The sequence below is a fragment of the Panulirus ornatus genome, chromosome 32, assembly GCF_036320965.1.
Source record: "Panulirus ornatus isolate Po-2019 chromosome 32, ASM3632096v1, whole genome shotgun sequence".
In the NCBI taxonomy this organism is placed as follows: Eukaryota; Metazoa; Arthropoda; class Malacostraca; order Decapoda; family Palinuridae; genus Panulirus; species Panulirus ornatus.
The window spans coordinates 28,410,092-28,432,168 of record NC_092255.1 but is presented as its reverse complement, the minus strand read 5'-3'; the positions used below and the strand labels follow the sequence as shown (position 1 = coordinate 28,432,168).

The following is a 22,077-nucleotide window of genomic DNA, read 5'->3' as shown; positions in this document are numbered from 1 at the left end:
TATGGTTCATGGTGAAGGGCCTGAGGATTGGTAGAATGCATGCATATTTCCACTGTACAAAGGCAAACGGGATAAAGGTTAGTCTTCAAATTTCAGAGGTATAAGTTTGTTGAGTATTCCCAGGAAAATATATGGGAGGGTATTGATTGAGTGGGTCAAGGCATGTATAGAGCATCAGACTAGGGAAGAGCAGTGTGGTTTCGGAAGTGGTAGAGGATGTGTGGATCAGGTGTTTGCTTTGAATAATGTATGCGAGAAATACTTAGAAAAACAAATGGATTTCTATGTGACATTTATGGATCTAGAGAAGGCATTTGATAGAGTTGATAGAGATGCTTTGCGGAAGGTGTTAAGAATATATGGTGTGGGAGGTAAGTTCCTAGAAGCAATGAAAAGTTTTTATTGAGGATGTAAGGCATATGTACGAGTAGGAAGAGGGGAAAGTGATTGGTTCCCAATGAGTGTCAGTTTGCGGCAAGGGTGAGAGATGTTTCCATGGTTGTTCGTTTAATTTGTTTATGGATGGGGTAGTTAGGGAGGTGAAAGCAGGGGCTTGTGAAACATCTGAGGTAAGCCATGGAAAAGTCTGTGGGCCCTGGAGGTGAATTGAGAGCTGTGGTTTTGGTGTATTACATGACAGTTAGAGAGTGTGAACGACTGGTGTAGCGTTTAGTGTTCCTGGCTGCGACTCATTCATGGGCCGCCCAGGGTCAAGTGCATGGTTTTAATTCCTGGTTACAGCAGTCAGTCCACACTCAACCCAGCTGTTCATCCACTCCTTAGGGGTTAGTCGATAAAATGGGTACCTGGCTCAGGCTAGAGTATATACATATAGAGTTAATGGGATGGCCTTGATTAGGGCCTCTGGTACCTGTGCCATCTCAGCTAACATAAAAATCTAAAACAACTAAAACTATTTTGATTAACCCTTCCAGTCTACGGCAGTGTCGTCCTTCACTACAAGGCCTAAACATATGTCCAACTTCACTCTGACTTTCTACAATACCTTAGGTGCTCCTTTGTATCTGCCCTAACTCATCAACTTACTTCAACTCCATACGTCAACAATTCCCTCAGCTTTAAGCATTTCCAAATGAACACCCATATGTTCTTAACAATGGAGTGAGATAAAGCACAATACTACTATGGTGGAAAGGACACACACATTGAATAATATTTCAAACAACTGCAAACCTATATCATCCCATTACAAACATCCTGAGTTTAGTTTTATCATGTTCCTTACCCCATAATTTCATCATATTCTTCTGCAACCTATACTGTAATTACACTCAGTTTTCACAATATAGTAAGAGGGTATCAAATCTACTCTTAGCAATTCCTTTAATACCTGTTTATACTTTTATCTCTCCTCCTTCACCAAACTCAGCCACCTAAGGTTCTTGTATTTAGCAAGTAACAACGTTGATGTGAGCCCAGCCTACAAACAGATAAGTACGCAACTAGACCTAAAAAAAAACAACATACCCAATAAAGGTCACTTAATCATATCTAAAAATAACAATCATACATTTACTACGATATGGCACAATAATCATCGTATTTGCAAGGGTTTCGTGAATATTGACTTCACTCTGTTATAATCAATTAAATAAATATTCAATGCAATAAATAACAATCCAGTACCTAAGAATCTTTCGTCCAGAACACCAACTACATGGGAAGGAGGCTCTATTATTGACAAGACTACGGACCTACTTTTTGTAGGCTACAGGCTTAACTTAAAATAAAAGCCTGAAATACTACTACTACTACTACTGCAAGTAATAATAATAATAATAATAATAATAATAATAATAATAATAAAATAATAATAAGTATATATTAAAGAATTTTATGAAAGAAAATCATGATACTTTTGTGACGTAGCCTGATGTTGGCCAGCCTCACCGCACACACCAGATATGAAGTTTCAAACTATTATTTTCCTCCTTTTAGCTATGTACCTTTAGATTCTGTTATTTTCATTACACATGTATGTTTAAAGTAAAGATAATTTACTGAGAACATGTATATAGTCTTATCAATTCAGAAAAAAAGAATGGGGGCTTTGTGAGGTAGAACTGAGCATTTCTTCGCCAATCAAATTAATTTACGAGAGGGAGAGACCTTAAAACAGACATTTGGCCCCTTGTAACTGTACCCTAAAAATTCATAAACCACATAATTAGGAGTATCTAATCTAAATCAGCTCCCTCAATTTCAGTCAACGCATTACGCTTCCTCTCTATATCCGTGCAGTCTCGGGGACCTCTGGATAACCCCCAAAGGATGCAAACTCACCTGGCGTCACCAGCCGGTCACCACTTACGCCATACCACCATGTACAGCCCAGAGATATAGACAAACCCTGAGAGAAGGGCGGACCTAAAATGTAAGATCATAAAGTCTTATATTTCATGTTTTATGAACAAATCTAATACCATAGCTTTTCGTTTTACCGAGAGAAAAGCAACCTTTGGAGAGGCTGTATTACTGGAAGTAAAGTTTCGCCAAAGAAATCAATCCAAAGGAGTCTTCATTTCACAGCCACTGGAGGGAGAGCAGCATGGAAGAGGTACCATTAAGGTTCTATGACACTGCAAATACGGCAACAGATGTCTTACTTTGTTTCTACAATTTCACAATGTCTATCATGATTAAGTGTTTGTCTGAGTATTACAAGTACACAGAAAGTTGCGGTTCGATAATTATATACTTCATAACACGATATGATTAAGACGTATAAATTTATCTGAGAGTATATTTCAAGATATATCTAATCTATGCAAATTTGATGCTGTACATTTTATATCGCCATTGTGACACATCCTATAATACTTACATGTTATGGACAGGCAGGAAGGGAAACTTAGGACCGTCCTACATAGATAATTTCAAAGCAACAGATGCCATCCTTCCGCTCGCTCTACCGGTCACACACACACACACACACACTGCTGTACAACCGACTGGGGCGGAGTGAGCCGGGTGGAAACCAGCAAATATGTTTTCTCGAATCCTCTATCTTCCTTATCTTTAATTTTCTTCCCCAGTTCATCATTGTTTTATATATATATATATATATATATATATATATATATATATATATATATATATATATATATATATATATCATACAATTCTCCAACATCCAGGATCGAACCCAGAATCCCATTGCCACAGGCGAGAATGAAACCGCTAGACTATGGGCCTGGCTACTTATTAATAACTATTCGAATACTTCTTTTCTTTCTTTTAAACTATTCGCCATTTCCCGCGTTAGCGAGGTAGCGTTAAGAACAGAGGACTGGGGCTTTTTTGGAATTCGAATACTATGTACTCGAATACCCTTCGTCTCACGTGGTGAGCAACGGGATAGCATTCCCGCCTGTGGCACAGGATCCCGCGTTCGATCCTGGCTGTTGAAGGTTTGTATGTTCTATGAAGGTGCGCGTTACTATGCACTTTATTCATATTCATATACCTCCGCGTTGTACAGTTAGGTTCGGTAAAATGCTATTTGTTGGCTATGTGCGCCTGTTGGGAAATGACCGGTGTAGACCCCGTTGCTCACCAACGTAAGACGAAGGGTATTCGAGTACATAGTATTCGAATAGTTTTTCTTATTATCCAGGCCCATATCCTAACGGTAGCATTCCCGCCTGCGGCATAGGGGTCCTTGGCTCGATCCTTGCTGTTGGACATTTCCAAGTTCTATGAAGGTGTGCGTTCCTATGCACTTTATTCGTGTGTGTGTGTGTGTGTGTGTGTGTGTATATATATATATATATATATATATATATATATATATATATATATATATATATATATATATATATATATATATTCTTTTTTTTTTCATACTATTCGCTATTTCCCGCGATAGCGAGGTAGCGTTAAGGACAGAGGACTGGGCCTTTGAGGGAATATCCTCACCTGGACCTCTCCTCTGTTCCTTCTTTTGGAAAAAAAAAAAAAAAACGAGAGGGGAGGATTTCCAGCCCCCCGCTCCCTTCCCTTTTAGTCGCCTTCTACGACACGCAGGGAATACGTGGGAAGTATTCTTTCTCCCCTATCCCCAGGGATAATATATATATATATATATATATATATATATATATATATATATATATATATATATATAATTTTTTTTTTTTTTTTTGTCGCTGTGTCCCGCGTTTGCGAGGTAGCGCAAGGAAACAGACGAAAGAAATGGCCCAACCCACCCTCATACACATGTATATACATACGTCCACACACGCAAATATACATACCTACACAGCTTTCCATGGTTTACCCCAGACGCTTCACATGCCCTGATTCAATCCACTGACAGCACGTCAACCCCGGTATACCACATCGCTCCAATTCACTCTATTCCTTGCCCTCCTTTCACCCTCCTGCATGTTCAGGCCCCGATCACACAAAATCTTTTTCACTCCATCTTTCCACCTCCAATTTGGTCTCCCTCTTCTCCTCGTTCCCTCCACCTCCGACACATATATCCTCTTGGTCAATCTTTCCTCACTCATTCTCTCCATGTGCCCAAACCATTTCAAAACACCCTCTTCTGTTCTCTCAACCACGCTCTTTTTATTTCCACACATCTCTCTTACCCTTACGTTACTTACTCGATCAAACCACCTCACACCATACATTGTCCTCAAACATCTCATTTCCAGCACATCCATCCTCCTGCGCACAACCATACAACATTGTTGCAACCACTATTCCTTCAAACATACCCATTTTTGCTTTCCGAGACAATGTTCTCGACTTCCACACATTCTTCAAGGCTCCCAGAATTTTCGCCCCCTCCCCCACCCTATGATCCACCTCCGCTTCCATGGTTCCATCCGCTGCCAGATCCACTCCCAGATATCTAAAACACTTTACTTCCTCCAGTTTTTCTCCATTCAAACTCACCTCCCAACTGACTTGACCCTCAACCCTACTGTACCTAATAACCTTGCTCTTATTCACATTTACTCTTAACTTTCTTTTTTCACACACTTTACCAAACTCAGTCACCAGCTTCTGCAGTTTCTCACATGAATCAGCCACCAGCGCTGTATCATCAGCGAACAACAACTGACTCATTTCCCAAGCTCTCTCATCCCCAACAGACTTCATACTTGCCCCTCTTTCCAAAACTCTTGCATTCACCTCCCTAACAACCCCATCCATAAACAAATTAAACAACCATGGAGACATCACACACCCCTGCCGCAAACCTACATTCACTGAGAACCAATCACTTTCCTCTCTTCCTACACGTACACATGCCTTACATCCTTGATAAAAACTTTTCACTGCTTCTAACAACTTGCCTCCCACACCATATATTCTTAATACCTTCCACAGAGCATCTCTATCAACTCTATCATATGCCTTCTCCAGATCCATAAAAGCTACATACAAATCCATTTGCTTTTCTGAGTATTTCTCACATACATTCTTCAAAGCAAACACCTGATCCACACATCCTCTACCACTTCTGAAACCACACTGCTCTTCCCCAATCTGATGCTCTGTACATGCCTTCACCCTCTCAATCAATACCCTTCCATATAATTTACCAGGAATACTCAACAAACTTATACCTCTGTAATTTGAGCACTCACTCTTATATATATATATATATATATATATATATATATATATATATATATATATATATATATATATATATTCTATCATTTCATGAGAGTTCAGAGCAGTTAACATCATACCTAAAGGGCACGGTTGGTGACACAAAAATGTGAGGAGGTGGTTGAAGGAGGGTGTATAGGGAAAGTTGGATTAATGGTTTTCTCAAATGTTTCTAGTCTGTCAATATCTGCACAGTGTCATGTATATGATTTACTGTAACATTTCATGACAATCTTTAGCATCGGTACGTCATTCCTGAGGTTGAAACAACTAGTAAATGAGACAAGACGGTAAATACAAAATAAAATTCCCTTGCAAAAGCACAAAAAACGGACGAATGGAATAGTCTAAGCTTCGAGACTGTGAATATGAACAGCAAAAGAAGTTTAAACACACATAGACAGACGGAGCACACGCACAAACGTACGAACATTGCGCGTCAAAAAATGGGGCAATGCGTAAGCCGCGCTGGGTACACTAACGCTTTTACGGCACAACTTGGGTATGAACAATCGTCCTCGACTTTCAAAGTCGAGAGAATTATTTCGGAAAATCCGTTAAGGAGATATAATAGGGAATTACACCCGGTATATATTCTTTTTTTTTTTTTTTAATATATGACCAAGAAAACATTCTAGTTCCCTAGTATATATATATATATATATATATATATATATATATATATATATATATATGGAAAAGTATAATCTGTGCCACATAAGACTGATATGGTGTGTAACAATTCAATGATAAATAACGTAAGGCTGAAAAAATGCAGTCAATTGTAAAATACCTACTCACATTACATATCTAGTGATTTATTTTTCAAAATCTAGGAAGTTTCTAATGAATATTTTAGTGATTATTTACCCTAACTGAAATTGATATTTCTCATTTTGGTTCGCCAGACAGAATCAACCAACTCAACAAAAAAATGGTAGTGGTTTACGAAGGATGTGCGATGTTTAAAGGTATTATAATGGATAATAGTATTCTCGATTTTCCCGTATGAAACAACGAGAGATCTGCTAATTACGTGACAGTGTGATGCCTGCCTTATCATCGTTCACTCAAGCACAACTGAATCTACTTAAAAGCTCTACCAACACCGTTGTTACCGCTACCCAACCAGACATGCCGGGTAGTGCCGTGGTGAGGCTCTCCTCTCGCTGGCCACCGCAACCCACTTTCTCATTCCGTCAGTTATTAAGTAAAACAAGCAGCAAGCAAAATCCTAGAAACAGAACGCTCTTTAAAGAGGCGCAGAACAGTAAAAAAAAAAAAACCGCGGTATGTGTTCCTTGGAACGCCTGGAAGCAGTTGATGAATATTTTCGGGAACACTTAAGCGCTCGTGTCATCATATTAACTGACAGCTCGAGCGACACGACGTAGGGTGTGGGTGTGGACAGAGACACGGCTGGCGTACACACAACTGTCGCCTGCCACCTCGATCCGTTCAGTTTCCCCTATGGCGATCATAAATCTGCCAGACTATATATTGATCAATCCGTCTGTTCGTCGATGCGAGGAGCGAAGAATGGTATAGGATTTCCCCGTCCCTCCAGTAAGACTGACCGACCTGTTGGGTATTAGCTACTTTGCCGTCATCTCCACCTACTCCAAATGTCGACGCCGCAATCGTCTGTCCGCGGCTTTTGCTAGGTCATCCAGGTAGCCAGCCAACCAACCAACCAACTTCTTTATTAACCAGCAGTGCCGAGGAGAGCGTTTTGTAAAGACACGATGACCGAACGAGAATATGTATGTACGTAGGTTGTACAACACACACCACAACCCTCATTCTTTTTTTTTTTTTTTTTGTCCTCCCCCTGCTAATGCTTCTCGGCCGCCACAACCATCACAAAAGGAAGCAAAATCATCATTCGTTTTGCAAGACTGCCCAAAGAAAGAGGAGGAGGAGCAGCAGCAGTGGCAAGGAGACTTAGTACGGATTGAGAAGGAAGAAGGGTCCTTGACCAAGAACACCACAACCGACTTTCTCCAACCTAAGTATTCTCCTTTAATTTCTTCTTCTACTACTTCTGCTGTTTCCCCCGGTAAAGCAATAACGCCTCGGTCAGGGAGTCCTTACTAGACCGACGGCGACAAGCGAGATGGGAGAGGACTGTGAAGAGAAAGCAGCTCCCTCCGTCCGTAGGTATGGGAATCTCTCGGGGATTCCTATGATTATTATACTTAATATGTACGTAGGATCAGTTCTATTGCATGATATTATCATTAGTAGTAGTATTACGATCATTCTTCCTCCCTCTCGTCTTCGACGTTTTAGTCGGCCTTTCTGGTCCTTGCCGACTGCTTTGCTCATCATCAACCCCAAAGGTTAGGCAGAAGCAGCATGCCTAGGAACCCCTGCCTCTCTAGTCAGTGGCGGGGGTGATGAGCTGGCCCTTCTTTCGTACAGGACCGGTAAATGTCATCATCTCGGGCTGGAAACGCCAAAGCCTCGCCTCCAAGGTCAAAACGAACACACACACACACACAGGATCATATTATTCTATTGAAAATGCTTAGTTTTTGTTGGACACCACAAGCAGACACTGCCAAAAGTTTGAGAGCAGCCGACCCGGCCTCTTTCGCGTCCTGATAGGAGACGTCTGTCTGCTTTTATTTTATTCTCTCTCTTAGCCCTCCTTCCTTCCAGTTTTGGTTGTGTTTTGTGGCCAATCTATATAAAAGTCCCCTGTGTCTGCGTGTGCCATCGGCCACCCAATGTGCCTGCTAATGTGATTATACAATCAGGACGGTGCACCTACCCAAGCCAAACCAGTACCTACCAACACCACCACCAAAGAAGCAGCCGCCAGCAGCAATTGGTGGTCTTGTTTGTTGTTGGTGGCGGAGGAGGAGGAAGCGGCGGCCTTCTGCCTCCTCCTAGTACTACTACTACTACTACTACTACTACTAATAATAATAATAATAATAATAATAATAATAATAATAACAACAATACTCTTCGCCCAGGGTTGAGTGGGTGCTCTTGCGTTTGTTATCCTCCTCCTGGCCCAAGAATAGGCGGTGACTCCCCAACGCAGAACCTTAGCCTGTTTCATTTACCCAAAAGGCCCGATGATGTTATTCCGACCCTCGTGCAAGAGTGACGGTAAGCACGTCAGTACCACCGCCACAATGTGCGTTCGACGTCGATGTATCCGAGTCTTGCGATTCACATACCCTGCGGTCTTCATCGACCCACGAGCCGAGTGATCCCCCAAGAAGTGTCTTTGATTTCCATTCCATATTTCTTCCCGACGCAATAAATCAAAGGGTCTGCACAAGAGAGAATCAATCAACCCAATGTCCTTGGAGTCTTTTGTCGAGGCCCAATTTTGCCACTTTCTTACCCCTCGCAACGCCTACTAGTAGAGCAGCAGCCACCCAGGGCAGGGCCAGACTGCTACTTCTAAGCTTATAGTGCTGCTGAGGGTCGATGATTATAGCTTTTGCGGGAACCAACGCCGCCGATCAGCTTGAAGGATTGTCTATCATTATCATGGTCTGTTGTCATTCCTTGCCCTTCCAGGCGACGGTTAAGATTGTATTATTGTTACTACTACTAGTACGGACTCGGGGAGGGTGGGCAGTCACAGCATCCAACCTTACACGGCTGGTGCGCCAGGCCGCCCGCCCGCCATTGGTTATCATCATCGTTGTTCCCTGCAGCCAGGCTACCGACCTGCCAACTACACCTGCTCTCGGCCGGTGCGTATATAGATAGATCTAAAATAGAAGACCGATTCGCTTTTTCTCCTTAGGGGCCGAGAACCTCTGGACATTACTTGGTGGTTGTGGTCCCCAAGGCCTCCCTCTTTCTTTGCCTTCAAAGAAACTTGCAGCCTAAACAAACGTGTAAGCAGAGTTAATAATACTTTTGCAAGAAACCTTGTTACGAAGGCCTCAATCATTCAATCAGTGGCAGGGATGGGCGATGTGTACAAAGGGCAGGGACATGTTCAATGCAAGCTGATGACTTGCACTTACTGGGAATTCCTCATTCACGAGCCCTAATCCCCATCAAGAAGAGGTTTAAACGGATTACCTGCTCCTCTTGGAGAGGAACACATTGAACCCTTCAGTGTGGCACGCTTGCGGCCCATAACATCCAAGGGCATCACAGACCTGTTATTGCTCAATCTCGTGCAGCTGGAATTGCAGCTTGTCCCTCTAAGAAGAAGTCGTGAATGGACATAGCGGATCTTGCTGGAGATCCGTTGACTAGTTAATAGGCTAGAGTTTCACTCTTTATCAGAATTAACCAGACAAATAGCTTCACCGAATTGACAAAGAGCTCTCAATCTGTCAATCCTTCCCGTGTCCAGGCCTAGTGAGGTTCCACGTGCTTAATCAAATTAAGCCGCAGGCTCCACTCCTGGTGGTACCCTTCCGCCAGTTCCTTTAAGTTTCAGCTTTGCAACCATACTTCCCCCAGAACTCAAAGACTTTGGTTTCCTCAAAGACTTTGGTTTCCTGAGATGATGCTGCCCTCCAGGTCAAGGGAATAATGCCGGAGGATCGCTGGTCAGCATCATTTATGGTTGGAACGAGGGCGGTATCTGATTGCCTTCGAATGTCTTTCGTTCTTGATTAATGAAAACATTCTTAGCAAATGCTTTCACGGTTGTTCGTCTTGCAACGGTCTAAGATTTTCACCCCTAGCATTGCAATATGAATGAATAAATCTTCTTTGAGGGTGTGTATGGATGAACTGAAAGGCTCCATGTATGCACCTGATATCCCTCATTTGAAAATGGTGACACACAGATAACAGATAGACATGCAGGATTATTCTTTTCCCATACAGGGTGAACTGTCAGCAGTCCTGGAGGATTATATTCTGCTAGAGCAAATGAACAGGGCAACTATTACCAAATATGCAGATATGCGTCAGATTGGTGGCAGTGTAAATACAGCTCTCAAGGATCTAAACGAGAAATACTTAGCATTACAAACATACCTTGAACAGGTTGAAGACAGTGTTATAGTTGGAAGCTACTGCATGTAAACTAGATGCTTACTCTATAAGACTGGAAACAAATTTCAAACGTTAAAAAAGAAGTGAGATGGATAATACAGTATTTGGATTTTAATTTTACTGAAAATGAACAAATTACATCATGACATACAGAAGTGAATGATACTGAAAAGATCACCACAATATAAGGGTAACATTTTGCATTCCAAGACCACATAAGTATGACAGTTATTCAGTACCATATACTGAAGGATGCATCAAGGTCTTGAGTCAAACTAACCATTCATATCTAGGAATGCAATTCTAATTTAGTGGTAGACTAAATAAAATCAATCTTTTTTTCAACTAATTATGCTAGTGTTTGTTTGGTTATAAAAGATGATTTAAAGCCATTTTGCAGTGAGACTGAACATGGACAATATGACATTTCTTCATCTGATCCTGGGGGAAAACAATGATCAAGTATGAGAGAAAAGAAAGTGAATATTTTGAAGGTTTGCTGAATGTCTCATGAGAGAGTGGCAGATATAGGATGTTTTGGTCGAGGTGATGTGTGAAGAGAGAAGGCCAGGAAGAATGGTGTGGTAAACTGAGAAGAGGCAGTGAAAGCTTTGCGTAAGATGAAAGCTGGCAAGGCAGTGTGTTTAGATGGTAATTCTGTGGAATTTATTAAAAAGGGGGATGACTGTGTTGTTGATTGGTTGGTAAGGATATTCAGTGTATGTATGGTTCATGGTGAAGTGCCTGAAGATTGGCAGAATGCATGCATAGTGCCATTGTACAAAGGCAAAGGGGATAAAGGTGAGTGTTCAAATTACAGAGGTATAAGTTTGTTGAGTATTCCTGGGAAATTATATGAGAGGGTATTGATTGAGGATAAAGGCATGTACAGAGCATCAGATTGAGGAAAAGCAGTATGGTCTTAGAAGTGGTAAAGGATGTGTGGATCAGGTGTTTGCTTTGAAGAATGTATGAGAAATACTTAGAAAAACATATGGATTTGTATGTAGCACATATGGATCTGGAGAAGGCATATGATAGAGTTGACAGAGATGCTCTGTGGAAGGTATAGAGTATACAGTGTGGGAGGTAAGTTGCAAGAAGCAGTGAAAAGGTTTTATCAAGGATGTAAAGCATGTGTACGAGTAGGAAGAGAGGAAAGTGACTGGTTCCCTGTGAATGTTGGGTTTGCGGCAGGGGTGAGTGATGTCTCCATGGTTGGTTAATTTGTTTATGGATGGGATTGTTAGGAAGGTGAATGCTAGAGTTTTGGAGAGAGGGGGCAAGTGTGCAGTCTGTTGCGGATGATAGGGTTTGGGAAGTGAGTCAGTTGTTGTTTGCTGATGATACAGTGCTGGTGGCTGATTCGGGTGAGAAACTGCAGAAGTTGGCGACTGACTTTGGTAAAGTGTGTGAAAGAAGAAAGCTGAGAGTAAATGTTAATAAGAGCAAGGTTATTAGGTTCAGTAGGGTTGAGGGACAATAAATTGGGGGGGTAAGTTTGAATGGAGAAAAACTGGAGGAAGTGAAGTGTTTTAGATATCTGGGAGTGGATTTAGCAGCGGATGGAACCATGGAAGCGGAAGTGAGTCACAGGGTGGGGAAGCTGCGAAGGTTCTGGGAGCATTGAAGAATGCAGGGAAGGCAAGAATGTTATTTCAGAGCAAAAATGGGTATTTTCGAAGGAAAAGTGGTTCCAACGATGTTATATGGTTGTGAGGCATGGGCTATAGATAAGATTGTGCGGAGGAGGGAAGATGTGTTGAAAATGAAACATTTGAGGACAATATGTGGTGTGAGGTGGTTTGATTGAGAAAGTAATGAAAGGGTAAGAGAGATGTGTGGTAATAAAAAGAGTATGGTTGAGAGAGCAGGAGAGGGTGTAATGAAATGGTTTGGTCACATGGAGAGAATGAGTAGGGAAAGATTGACCAAGAGGATATATGTGTCAGAGGTGGAGGGAATGAGAAGTGGGAGATCAAACTGGAGGTGGAAGGATGGAGTGAAAAAGATTTTGAGCCATTGGGGCCTGAACACACAGGAGGATGAAAGGCATGCAAGGAATAGAGTGAATTGGAACGATGTGGTATACCGTGGTCGATGTGCTGTCAATGGATTGAACCAGGGCATGTGAAGCATCTGGGGTAAACCATGGAAAGTTTTATGGGGCCTGGATGTGGAAAGGGAGCTGTAGTTTCTAAAACACTTCACTTCCTCATGTTTTTCTCCATTCAAACTTACCCCCTAATTGACTTGTCCCTCAACCCTGCTGAACCTAATAATCTTGCTCTTATTCACATTTACTCTAAGCTTTCTTCTTCCACTCCCAGATATCTAAAACACTTCACTTCCTCCAGTTTTTCTCCATTCAGACTTACCCCCAATTTACTTGTCCCTCAACCCTACTGAACCTAATAACCTTGCTCTAATTCACATTTACTCTAAGCTTTCTTCTTTCACACACTTTACCAAATTCAGTCACCAACGTCTGCAGTTTCTTACCCGAATCAGCCACCAGTACTGTATCATCAGCAAACAACAACTGACTCACTTCCCAAGCCCTGTCATCTACAACAAACTGCATACTTGCCCCTCTCTCCAAAACTCTTGCATTCACCTCCCTAACATCCCCATCCATAAACAAATTAAACAATCATGGAGACATCATGCATCCCTGCCGCAAACCGACATTCACTGGGAACCAATCACTTTCCTCTCTTTCTACTCATACAAATGCCTTACATCCTCGATAAAAACTTTTCACTGTTTCTAGCAGCTTACCTCCCACACAATATACTCTTAAAACCTTCCACAGAGCATCTCTATTAACTCGTCTCATATGCCTTCTCGAAATCCATAAATGCTACATACAAATAAATCTGTTCTTCTAAGTGTTTCTCACATGCATTCTTCAAGCAAACACCTGATTCACACATCCCCTACAACTTCTGAAACTCCATTGCTCTTCCCCAATCTGATGCTCTGTACATGCTTTCACCCTCTCAATCAATGCCCTCCCATATAATTTCCCAGGAAAACTTGCTGGTTTTATTCATTCTCGTTGCCACCCAGCAACACATGAAATGACAACACCTCCCCCCACACATGCGCAAGGTAGGGCTACGAAAAGACAACAAAGGCAACATTCGTTCACACTCAGTCTCAAGCTGTCATGTATAATGCACCAAAACCACAGCTCCCTTTCCACATCCAAGCCCCACAAAACTTTCCATAGTTTCCCCTAGACACTTCACATGCCCTGGTTCAATCCATCGACAGCATGTTGACCCCAGTATACCACATCATTCCAATTCACTCTATTCCTTGCACGCCTTTCTCCCTCCTGCATGTTCAGGACCCGATCACCAAAAATCTTTTTCACTCCATCCTTCCACCTCCAATTTGGTCTCCCACCTCTCCTCGTTCCCTCCACCTCTGACACATGTATCCTCTTTGTCGATCTTCCCTTACTCATTCTCTCCATATGACCAAACCATTTCAATACACCCTCTTCTGCTCTCTCAACCATACTCTTTTTATTACCACACATCTCTCTTACCCTTTCATTACTTAATCAAACCACCTCACACCACATATTTTCCTCAAACATCTCATTTCCAACACATCCACCCTGCTCTGCACAACCCTATCTATAGCCTACACCTTGCAACCATATAACATTGCTGGCACCACTATTCCTTTAAACATACCCATTTTTGCTTTCCGAGATAATGTTCTCGCCTTCCATACATTTTCAATGCTCCCAGAACTTTCACCCCCTCCCCCACCTTGTGACTCACTTCTGCTTCCAATGTTCCATCCACTGCTAAATCCACTCCCAGATATCTAAAACACTTCACTTCCTCCAGTTTTTCTCCATTGAAACTTACCTCCCAATTGACTTGTCCCTCAACCCTACTGTACCTAATAACCTTGCTCTTGTTCACATTTACTCTCAGCTTTCTTCTTTCACACACTTTACCAAACTCAGTCACCAGCTTCTGGAATTTCTCATTCGAATCAGCCACCAGCACTGTATCATCAGCGAACAACAAGTGACTTACTTCCCAAGCCCTCTCATCCACAACAGACTGCATACTTGTCCCTCTCTCCAAAACTTTTGCATTCACCTCCCTAATAACCCCATCCATAAACAAATTAAACAACCATGGAGACATCACGCACCCCCACCGCACACCAAAAGTCACTGAGAACCAATCACTTTCCTCTCTTCCTACTCGTACACATGCCTTACATCCTCGATAAAAAACTTTTCTCTGCTTTCAGCAACTTGCCTTCCACACCATATATTCTTAATACCTTCCACAGAGCATCTCTATCAACTCTATCATATGCCTTCTCCAGATCCATAAATGCTACACACAAATCCATCTGTTTTTCTAAGTATTTCTCACATACATTCTTCAAAGAAAACACCTGATCCACACATTCTCTTGCACTTCTGAAATCACACTGCTCTTCCCCAGTCTGATGCTCTGTCCATGCCTTCATCTTCTCAATCAGTACCCTCCCATATAATTTCCCAGGAATACTCAACAAACTTATACCTCTGTAATTTGAACATATTACCAAGCACACCTTATAAAGTTATACAATGATGGAAGCTTTCATAGTAACAAGCACAATTCATATCATAACTATAATGTTGGAATATTTCATATTACTAAGCACAAGTAACACCATGAATATAATGCTGGAATATTTCACATCACCTAGCACAAGTGGTATCACAGAATATTCCTGACGATGGATTAATTCAATCACCAAGCGATCCTGTAGTCACCATTTGGCATCTCCAAAGCATTTGACAGGGTATTGCCAGAGCATAATTCCTTGAACTTCCTTCCTTTGGTTTGACTGCTTCTCTCTGTTGACTCATGTATAGTTTCCTTTCATCATGTTCCATCACACAAGTCACTGAGTGAGCAACTTCTCTCTTTTATTGTATCAGATTTATCAATAGTGGCAATCCTTAGATTTCAGTTCTAACACCAGCTCTCTTCCTCCTCTCTTTTACTTGTAACCATATTCACTCATATATTGATGATTCCATTTTACATACTTCAACTCACTTTAATACTCATTTTTTTTCTCATACTAATCATATTTCCTCTCAATTTGGACCCATGCAACATTTTGGAGTGGGAAGGAATAAGCATGTAAAATCTAATAGTGCTAAAATGCAATTTCTCCCTATACCTCTTTCTGTGAACCATTCCTTTCCCTCTACCAAATTTCAAAACACAATTCAACCTTATATTATCATTAACATACTGGTCATAACCATAACCTCCACTCTGCCCTGGAAACCCCACATAATCAACATCACAAGGTGTGTTTCCCAAAAGCTGGCAGTGTTGTAAAGGTGCCATCATCATCATTCTTATGAGCAAACTGTGTGACAAGTACATTCAATAATACTAATTGAAAGCAAAATATACAAAGGGTTACAGTGTGCCAACAGTTTTATCCCCACATACAGTAGAACTAGGTGAAGGCCATCACTATTTACAATCAAGCAGTTACACTGAGCCAATAGTGTTATCCCCTTGCACTAGGTGAAGGCCACCACTAAGCACACACAGGATTACACTAACCAAACTGTTATGCCTACCTACAATTCCTTGGGCCACAGAGAAAGTCTTGTACTTGCAACTAAAAGTTGGTATGATTCACATGATCCAATTAACAAATTGTTTATTGGTGCATGTTACCACCCTGAGATTATGTAGGACTACAGAATGACACTTCTGCATGCTATGTTATCAAATGTGTCTTCTTAAGTGAAGAGCGGACAAGAAAATGTACAACTCTCACCTTTGAAATCTTATAAGATGTTCAACCATGAGATGAGTTATTCTAATGACTTTTATTTACATTCATGTCATCTCCAAAAACATGAAAGGTTAACCTGCCCTTATGAACACAATAGATAGTTTGAGATGTAAGATATATTCCTCTTTACCACTCCTGAAACCATACTGTTCCTGTTTTTTTGTGCATGCCACCATCTTCTCAATCACCTCTCTCCCATACAATGTACCATATACACTCAAACTTTTACCTGTAGTTCACCTCTCACCTTTGTCCCTCTTGTCTTTATACAGTGGTACTGTATATGCATTCTGCCAGTACTCAAATACTTCACCATGACCCACAGAAAATCCCAACTAACCAATCAACAACACAGTCACTGTGCCACCATCTACATCTAATTAATCATTGTGCAATCATATACCACTCACTAATTACTATAGTATAGATCTACCATTTACTGTACCACCATCTACTTATCACTAAATGCTACTATATAGATTTACTGTTTCCCACCATCAACCTCTAAATTACTACAGTGTAGATCTACCCCTTAATGTACCATCATCTACCTCATTAATTATTACAGTGTAAATCTACCACTTACTATGCCAACAATAATTACCACAATGTAATCTACCACCCACTGCACTGCCATCCACTTCTTATTAGTTAGTACAACGTAGATATAATGCCTACTATAACACTACCTACCTCTCATTAATCACTAGTGTACATCTACCATCTGCTATAACACGATCTGCTCCTCATTAATCATTACAGTAGATCTACTGATTAATGTTCCATCATCTATCTCTCGTTAATCACTATAGTGTACATCTACCACCTGATATGACTACCTAACTCATTAATGACTATAGTGTAGATCTACTGCTTACTGTGCCAACATCTACCTCTCATTAATTACTACAGTGTAATTCCCACTTACTATAGCACTGTCTACCTCTCACTAATTATTACAGTATAGATCTATGGCTTACTGTTCCACAGTGTAGATTTACCACTTACTCTGCCATCATCTACCTCATTAATTGCTAACGTGTAGATCTACCACCTACTATAACACTCTACCTCACATTAATCACAACAATGTAGATCCACTTGCTGTGCCATTATCTACCTCTCATTAATTACTACACTGTAGATCTGTCACCTGCAATAACGCTATCTGCCTCTCATTAATTACTACAACAGATCTACCACTTACTCTGCCATCATCTATCTCTCATTAATTACTTCATTGTACACCTATCACATACTACACACTGTCTACCTCTCATTAATTACTACAGTACAGATCTACCGCTTACTATACCTCCATCTACTTCTCATTAATTTCTACACTGCAGATCTATCACATACTATACAATTATCTACCTCTCACTAATTGCTACAGAATAGATCTACTGCTCTCTGTGCAATCATCTACCTTTCATTAATTATTGTCGTGCACATGTACCACCTACTATAACACGATAAAATGCAATAAAGTGGCTGGAGTGGATGGTATTGCAGTTGAATTTATTAAGAAAGTGAGAGACTGTTGTTGATTGGTTGGTAAGGATTTTCAATGTATGTATGGATAATGGCAAGATGCCTGAGGATTGACAAATGCATGCACAGTGTCATTGTATAATAGGCAAAGGGGATGTAGGGATGAGCAGTGTAGTTTCAGAAGTGGTAGAGGATGTGTGTATGTGGTGCTTACTTTAAAGAATCTGCATAGGAATTACTTAGAAAAACAGATGGATGTGGAATATGATAGGGTTGATAGGAGATAGTTTGTGGAAAGTTTAAGAAAATACAGTGAGGGAGGAAAGCTGCTATAAGCAGAGAAATTTTTTAAGGGTGTACAGCATGTACAAGTAGGTAGAGAGGAGAGTGAATGGTTCCAAATGAAGGTTGGTCCACAGCAGGGGTGTTTGATGTCACCATGGTTGTTCAAGTTGTTTATGGGACAGGTGGTGAAGGAGGTAAATGCAAGTCTTGGAAAGAGGGGCAAGGATGCAGTCAAGGGGATGTAGGGATGAGCAGTGTAGTTTCAGAAGTGGTAGAGGATGTGTGTATGTGGTGCTTACTTTAAAGAATCTGCGTAGGAATTACTTAGAAAAACAGATGGATGTGGAATATGATAGGGTTGATAGGAGATAGTTTGTGGAAAGTTTAAGAAAATACAGTGAGGGAGGAAAGCTGCTATAAGCAGAGAAATTTTTTAAGGGTGTACAGCATGTACAAGTAGGTAGAGAGGAGAGTGAATGGTTCCAAATGAAGGTTGGTCCACAGCAGGGGTGTTTGATGTCACCATGGTTGTTCAAGTTGTTTATGGGACAGGTGGTGAAGGAGGTAAATGCAAGTCTTGGAAAGAGGGGCAAGGATGCAGTCTGTGGGGGAAGAGAGGACTGATAATACAGTACTGGTGGCAGACTCAAGTGAGAAACTGCAAAAGTTAGTGACTGAGTTTGGAGGAGTGTGTGAAAGGAGAAAGTTGAGAATGAATATGAATAAAGTAAGGTTATTAGGTTCAGCAGTGTTAAGGGATAGATTAGTTGAGGTGTAAGTTTGAATACAGAAAAATTGGAGGAAGTCAAGTGTTTAAAAATCTGGGGGTGGACATGGCAGCAAGTGAACCATGGAAGCAGAAGTGAGTCATACGGTGGGGGGAGGGGCCTAAGATTTCGGAAACAGTGAAGAATCTGAGGAAAGAGAGAATATTATATGAGAGGGCAAAAATAGGTACGTACCAAGGAATAATAGTCCCAACAGTATTATTTGGATGTGAAGTATGGGCGATAGATGGGGCTATGTGGAAGAGGGTGGATGTGTTGGAAATAAAATGTTTGAGGACAATATGTGGTGTGAGGTGCTTTGATCAAGTAAGATAGGAAAGGGTACGAGATGTGTGGTAATAAAAAGAGTTTGTTTGAAAGAGTAGAAGAGTGTGTAATGAAATGGTTTGGACATATGCAGGGAATGATGATATATCTGTTAGTAGTGGAGGAAACAAAGAGAGCAGGAATACCAAATTGGAGATGGAAGGATGGAGTGAAAAAGATTTTGAGTAATCGGGGCCTTAAAATGCAGGAATGAGAGGCGTGCACAGGACAGAGTGAACTGGAATAATGTGATATACTGAGGTTGACATGCTGTCAATGATCAGAATCAAGGCATATGAAGTGTCCAGGGTAAAGTATGAAAAGTTCTGTGGGGCCTTTGTGGATAGGAAGCTGTGATTCTGGTGCACTACACATTACAGCTAGATAATGGATGTGATTGGATGCAGCCTTTCTTCATCTGCTCCTGGCACTACCTTGCTAACATGAGAAATGATGATCAAGATATATATATATATATATATATATATATATATATATATATATATATATATATATATATATATATTTTTTTTTTTTTTTTTTCATACTATTCACTATTTCCCGCGATAGCGAGGTAGCGTTAAGAACAGAGGACTGGGCCTTTGAGGGAATATCCTCACCTGGCCCTCTTCTCTGTTCCTTCTTTTGAAAAAAAAAAAAAAAAAAAAAAAAAAAAAAAACGAGAGGGGAGGATTTCCAGCCCCCCGCTCCCTTCCCTTTTAGTCGCCTTCTACGACACGCAGGGAATACGTGGGAAGTATTCTTTCTCCCCTATCCCCAGGGAATATATATATATATATATATATATATATATATATATATATATATATATATATATATATATATATATATATATATGCTTGGTTCTCAGTGAATGTAGGTTTGCGGCAGGGGTGTGTGATGTCTCCATGGTTGTTTAATTTGTTTATGGATGGGGTTGTTAGGGAGGTGAATGCAAGAGTTTTGGAAAGAGGGGCAAGAATGAAGTCTGTTGGGGATGAGAGAGCTTGGGAAGTGAGTCAGTTGTTGTTCGCTGATGATACAGCGCTGGTGGCTGATTCATGTGAGAAACTGCAGAAGCTGGTGACTGAGTTTGGTGAAGTGTGTGAAAGAAGAAAGTTAAGAGTAAATGTGAATAAGAGCAAGGTTATTAGGTACAGTAGGGTTGAGGGTCAAGTCAATTGGGAGGTGAGTTTGAATGGAGAAAAACTGGAGGAAGTAAAGTGTTTTAGATATCTGGGAGTGGATCTGGCAGCAGATGGAACCATGGAAGCGAAAGTGAATCATAGGGTGGGGGGGGGGAGAGAATCCTGGGAGCATTGAAGAATGTGTGGAAGTCGAGAACATTATCTCGGAAAGCAAAAATGGGTATGTTTGAAGGAATAGTGGTTCCAACAATGTTGTATGGTTGCGAGACGTGGGCTATGGATAGAGTTGTGCACAGGAGGGTGGATGTGCTGGAAATGAGATGTTTGAGGACAATGTGTGGTGTGAGGTGGTTTGATCGAGTAAGTAATGTAAGGGTAAGAGAGATGTGTGGAAATAAAAAGAGCGTGGTTGAGAGAGCAGAAGAGGGTGTTTTGAAATGGTTTGGGCACATGGAGAGAATGAGTGAGGAAAGATTGACCAAGAGGATATATGTGTCGGAGGTGGAGGGAACGAGGAGAAGAGGGAGAACAAATTGGAGGTGGAAAGATGGAGTGAAAAAGATTTTGAGTGATCGGGGCCTGAACATGCAGGAGGGTGAAAGGCGGGCAAGGAATAGAGTGAATTGGATCGATGTGGTATACCGGGGTTGACATGCTGTCAGTGGATTGAATCAGGGCATGTGAAGCGTCTGGGGTAAACCATGGAAAGCTGTGTGGGGCCTGGATGTGGAAAGGGAGCTGTGGTTTTGGGCATTATTGCATGACAGCTAGAGACTGAGTGTGAACGAATGAGGCCTTTGTTGTCTTTTCCTAGCGCTACCCCACACACATGAGGGGGAAGGGGGATGGTATTCCATGTGTGGCGAGGTGGCGATGGGAATGAATAAAGGCAGTCAGGGTGAATTGTGTGCATGGGTATATATGTATGTGTCTGTGTGTGTATATATATGTGTACATTGAGATGTATAGGTATGCATATTTGCGTGTGTGGACGTGTGTGTATATACATGTGTATGGAGGTGGGTTGGGCCATTTCTTTCGTCTGTTTCCTTGCGCTACCTCGCAAACGCTGGAGACAGCGACAAAGCAAAATAAATATAAATAAATATATATGCTACATACAAATGGATTTTTTTTTTTTTTTTTTTTTTTTGCTTTGTCGCTGTCTCCCGCGTTTGCGAGGTAGCGCAAGGAAACAGACGAAAGAAATGGCCCAACCCACCCCCATACACATGTATATACATACGTCCACACACGCAAATATACATACCTACACAGCTTTCCATGGTTTACCCCAGACGCTTCACATGCCTTGATTCAATCCACTGACAGCACGTCAACCCCGGTATACCACATCGCTCCAATTCACTCTATTCCTTGCCCTCCTTTCACCCTCCTGCATGTTCAGGCCCCGATCACACAAAATCTTTTTCACTCCATCTTTCCACCTCCAATTTGGTCTCCCTCTTCTCCTCGTTCCCTCCACCTCCGACACATATATTCTCTTGGTCAATCTTTCCTCACTCATTCTCTCCATGTGCCCGAACCATTTC

General features: G+C 41.3%; 1 protein-coding gene across 1 annotated transcript in view; it reads right to left on the bottom strand.

Annotated features, from left to right (window-relative positions):
* Positions 1–2,866, bottom strand: part of LOC139759265 (uncharacterized) — a 57,612-nt gene extending 54,746 nt beyond the window's left edge. The window contains exon 1 of the mRNA XM_071681414.1: positions 2,846–2,866. The gene's annotated coding sequence lies outside the window, so the exon portion shown is untranslated. The remainder of the gene's footprint in view (positions 1–2,845) is intronic.
* Between the last annotated feature and the right edge of the window lie 19,211 nt (positions 2,867–22,077).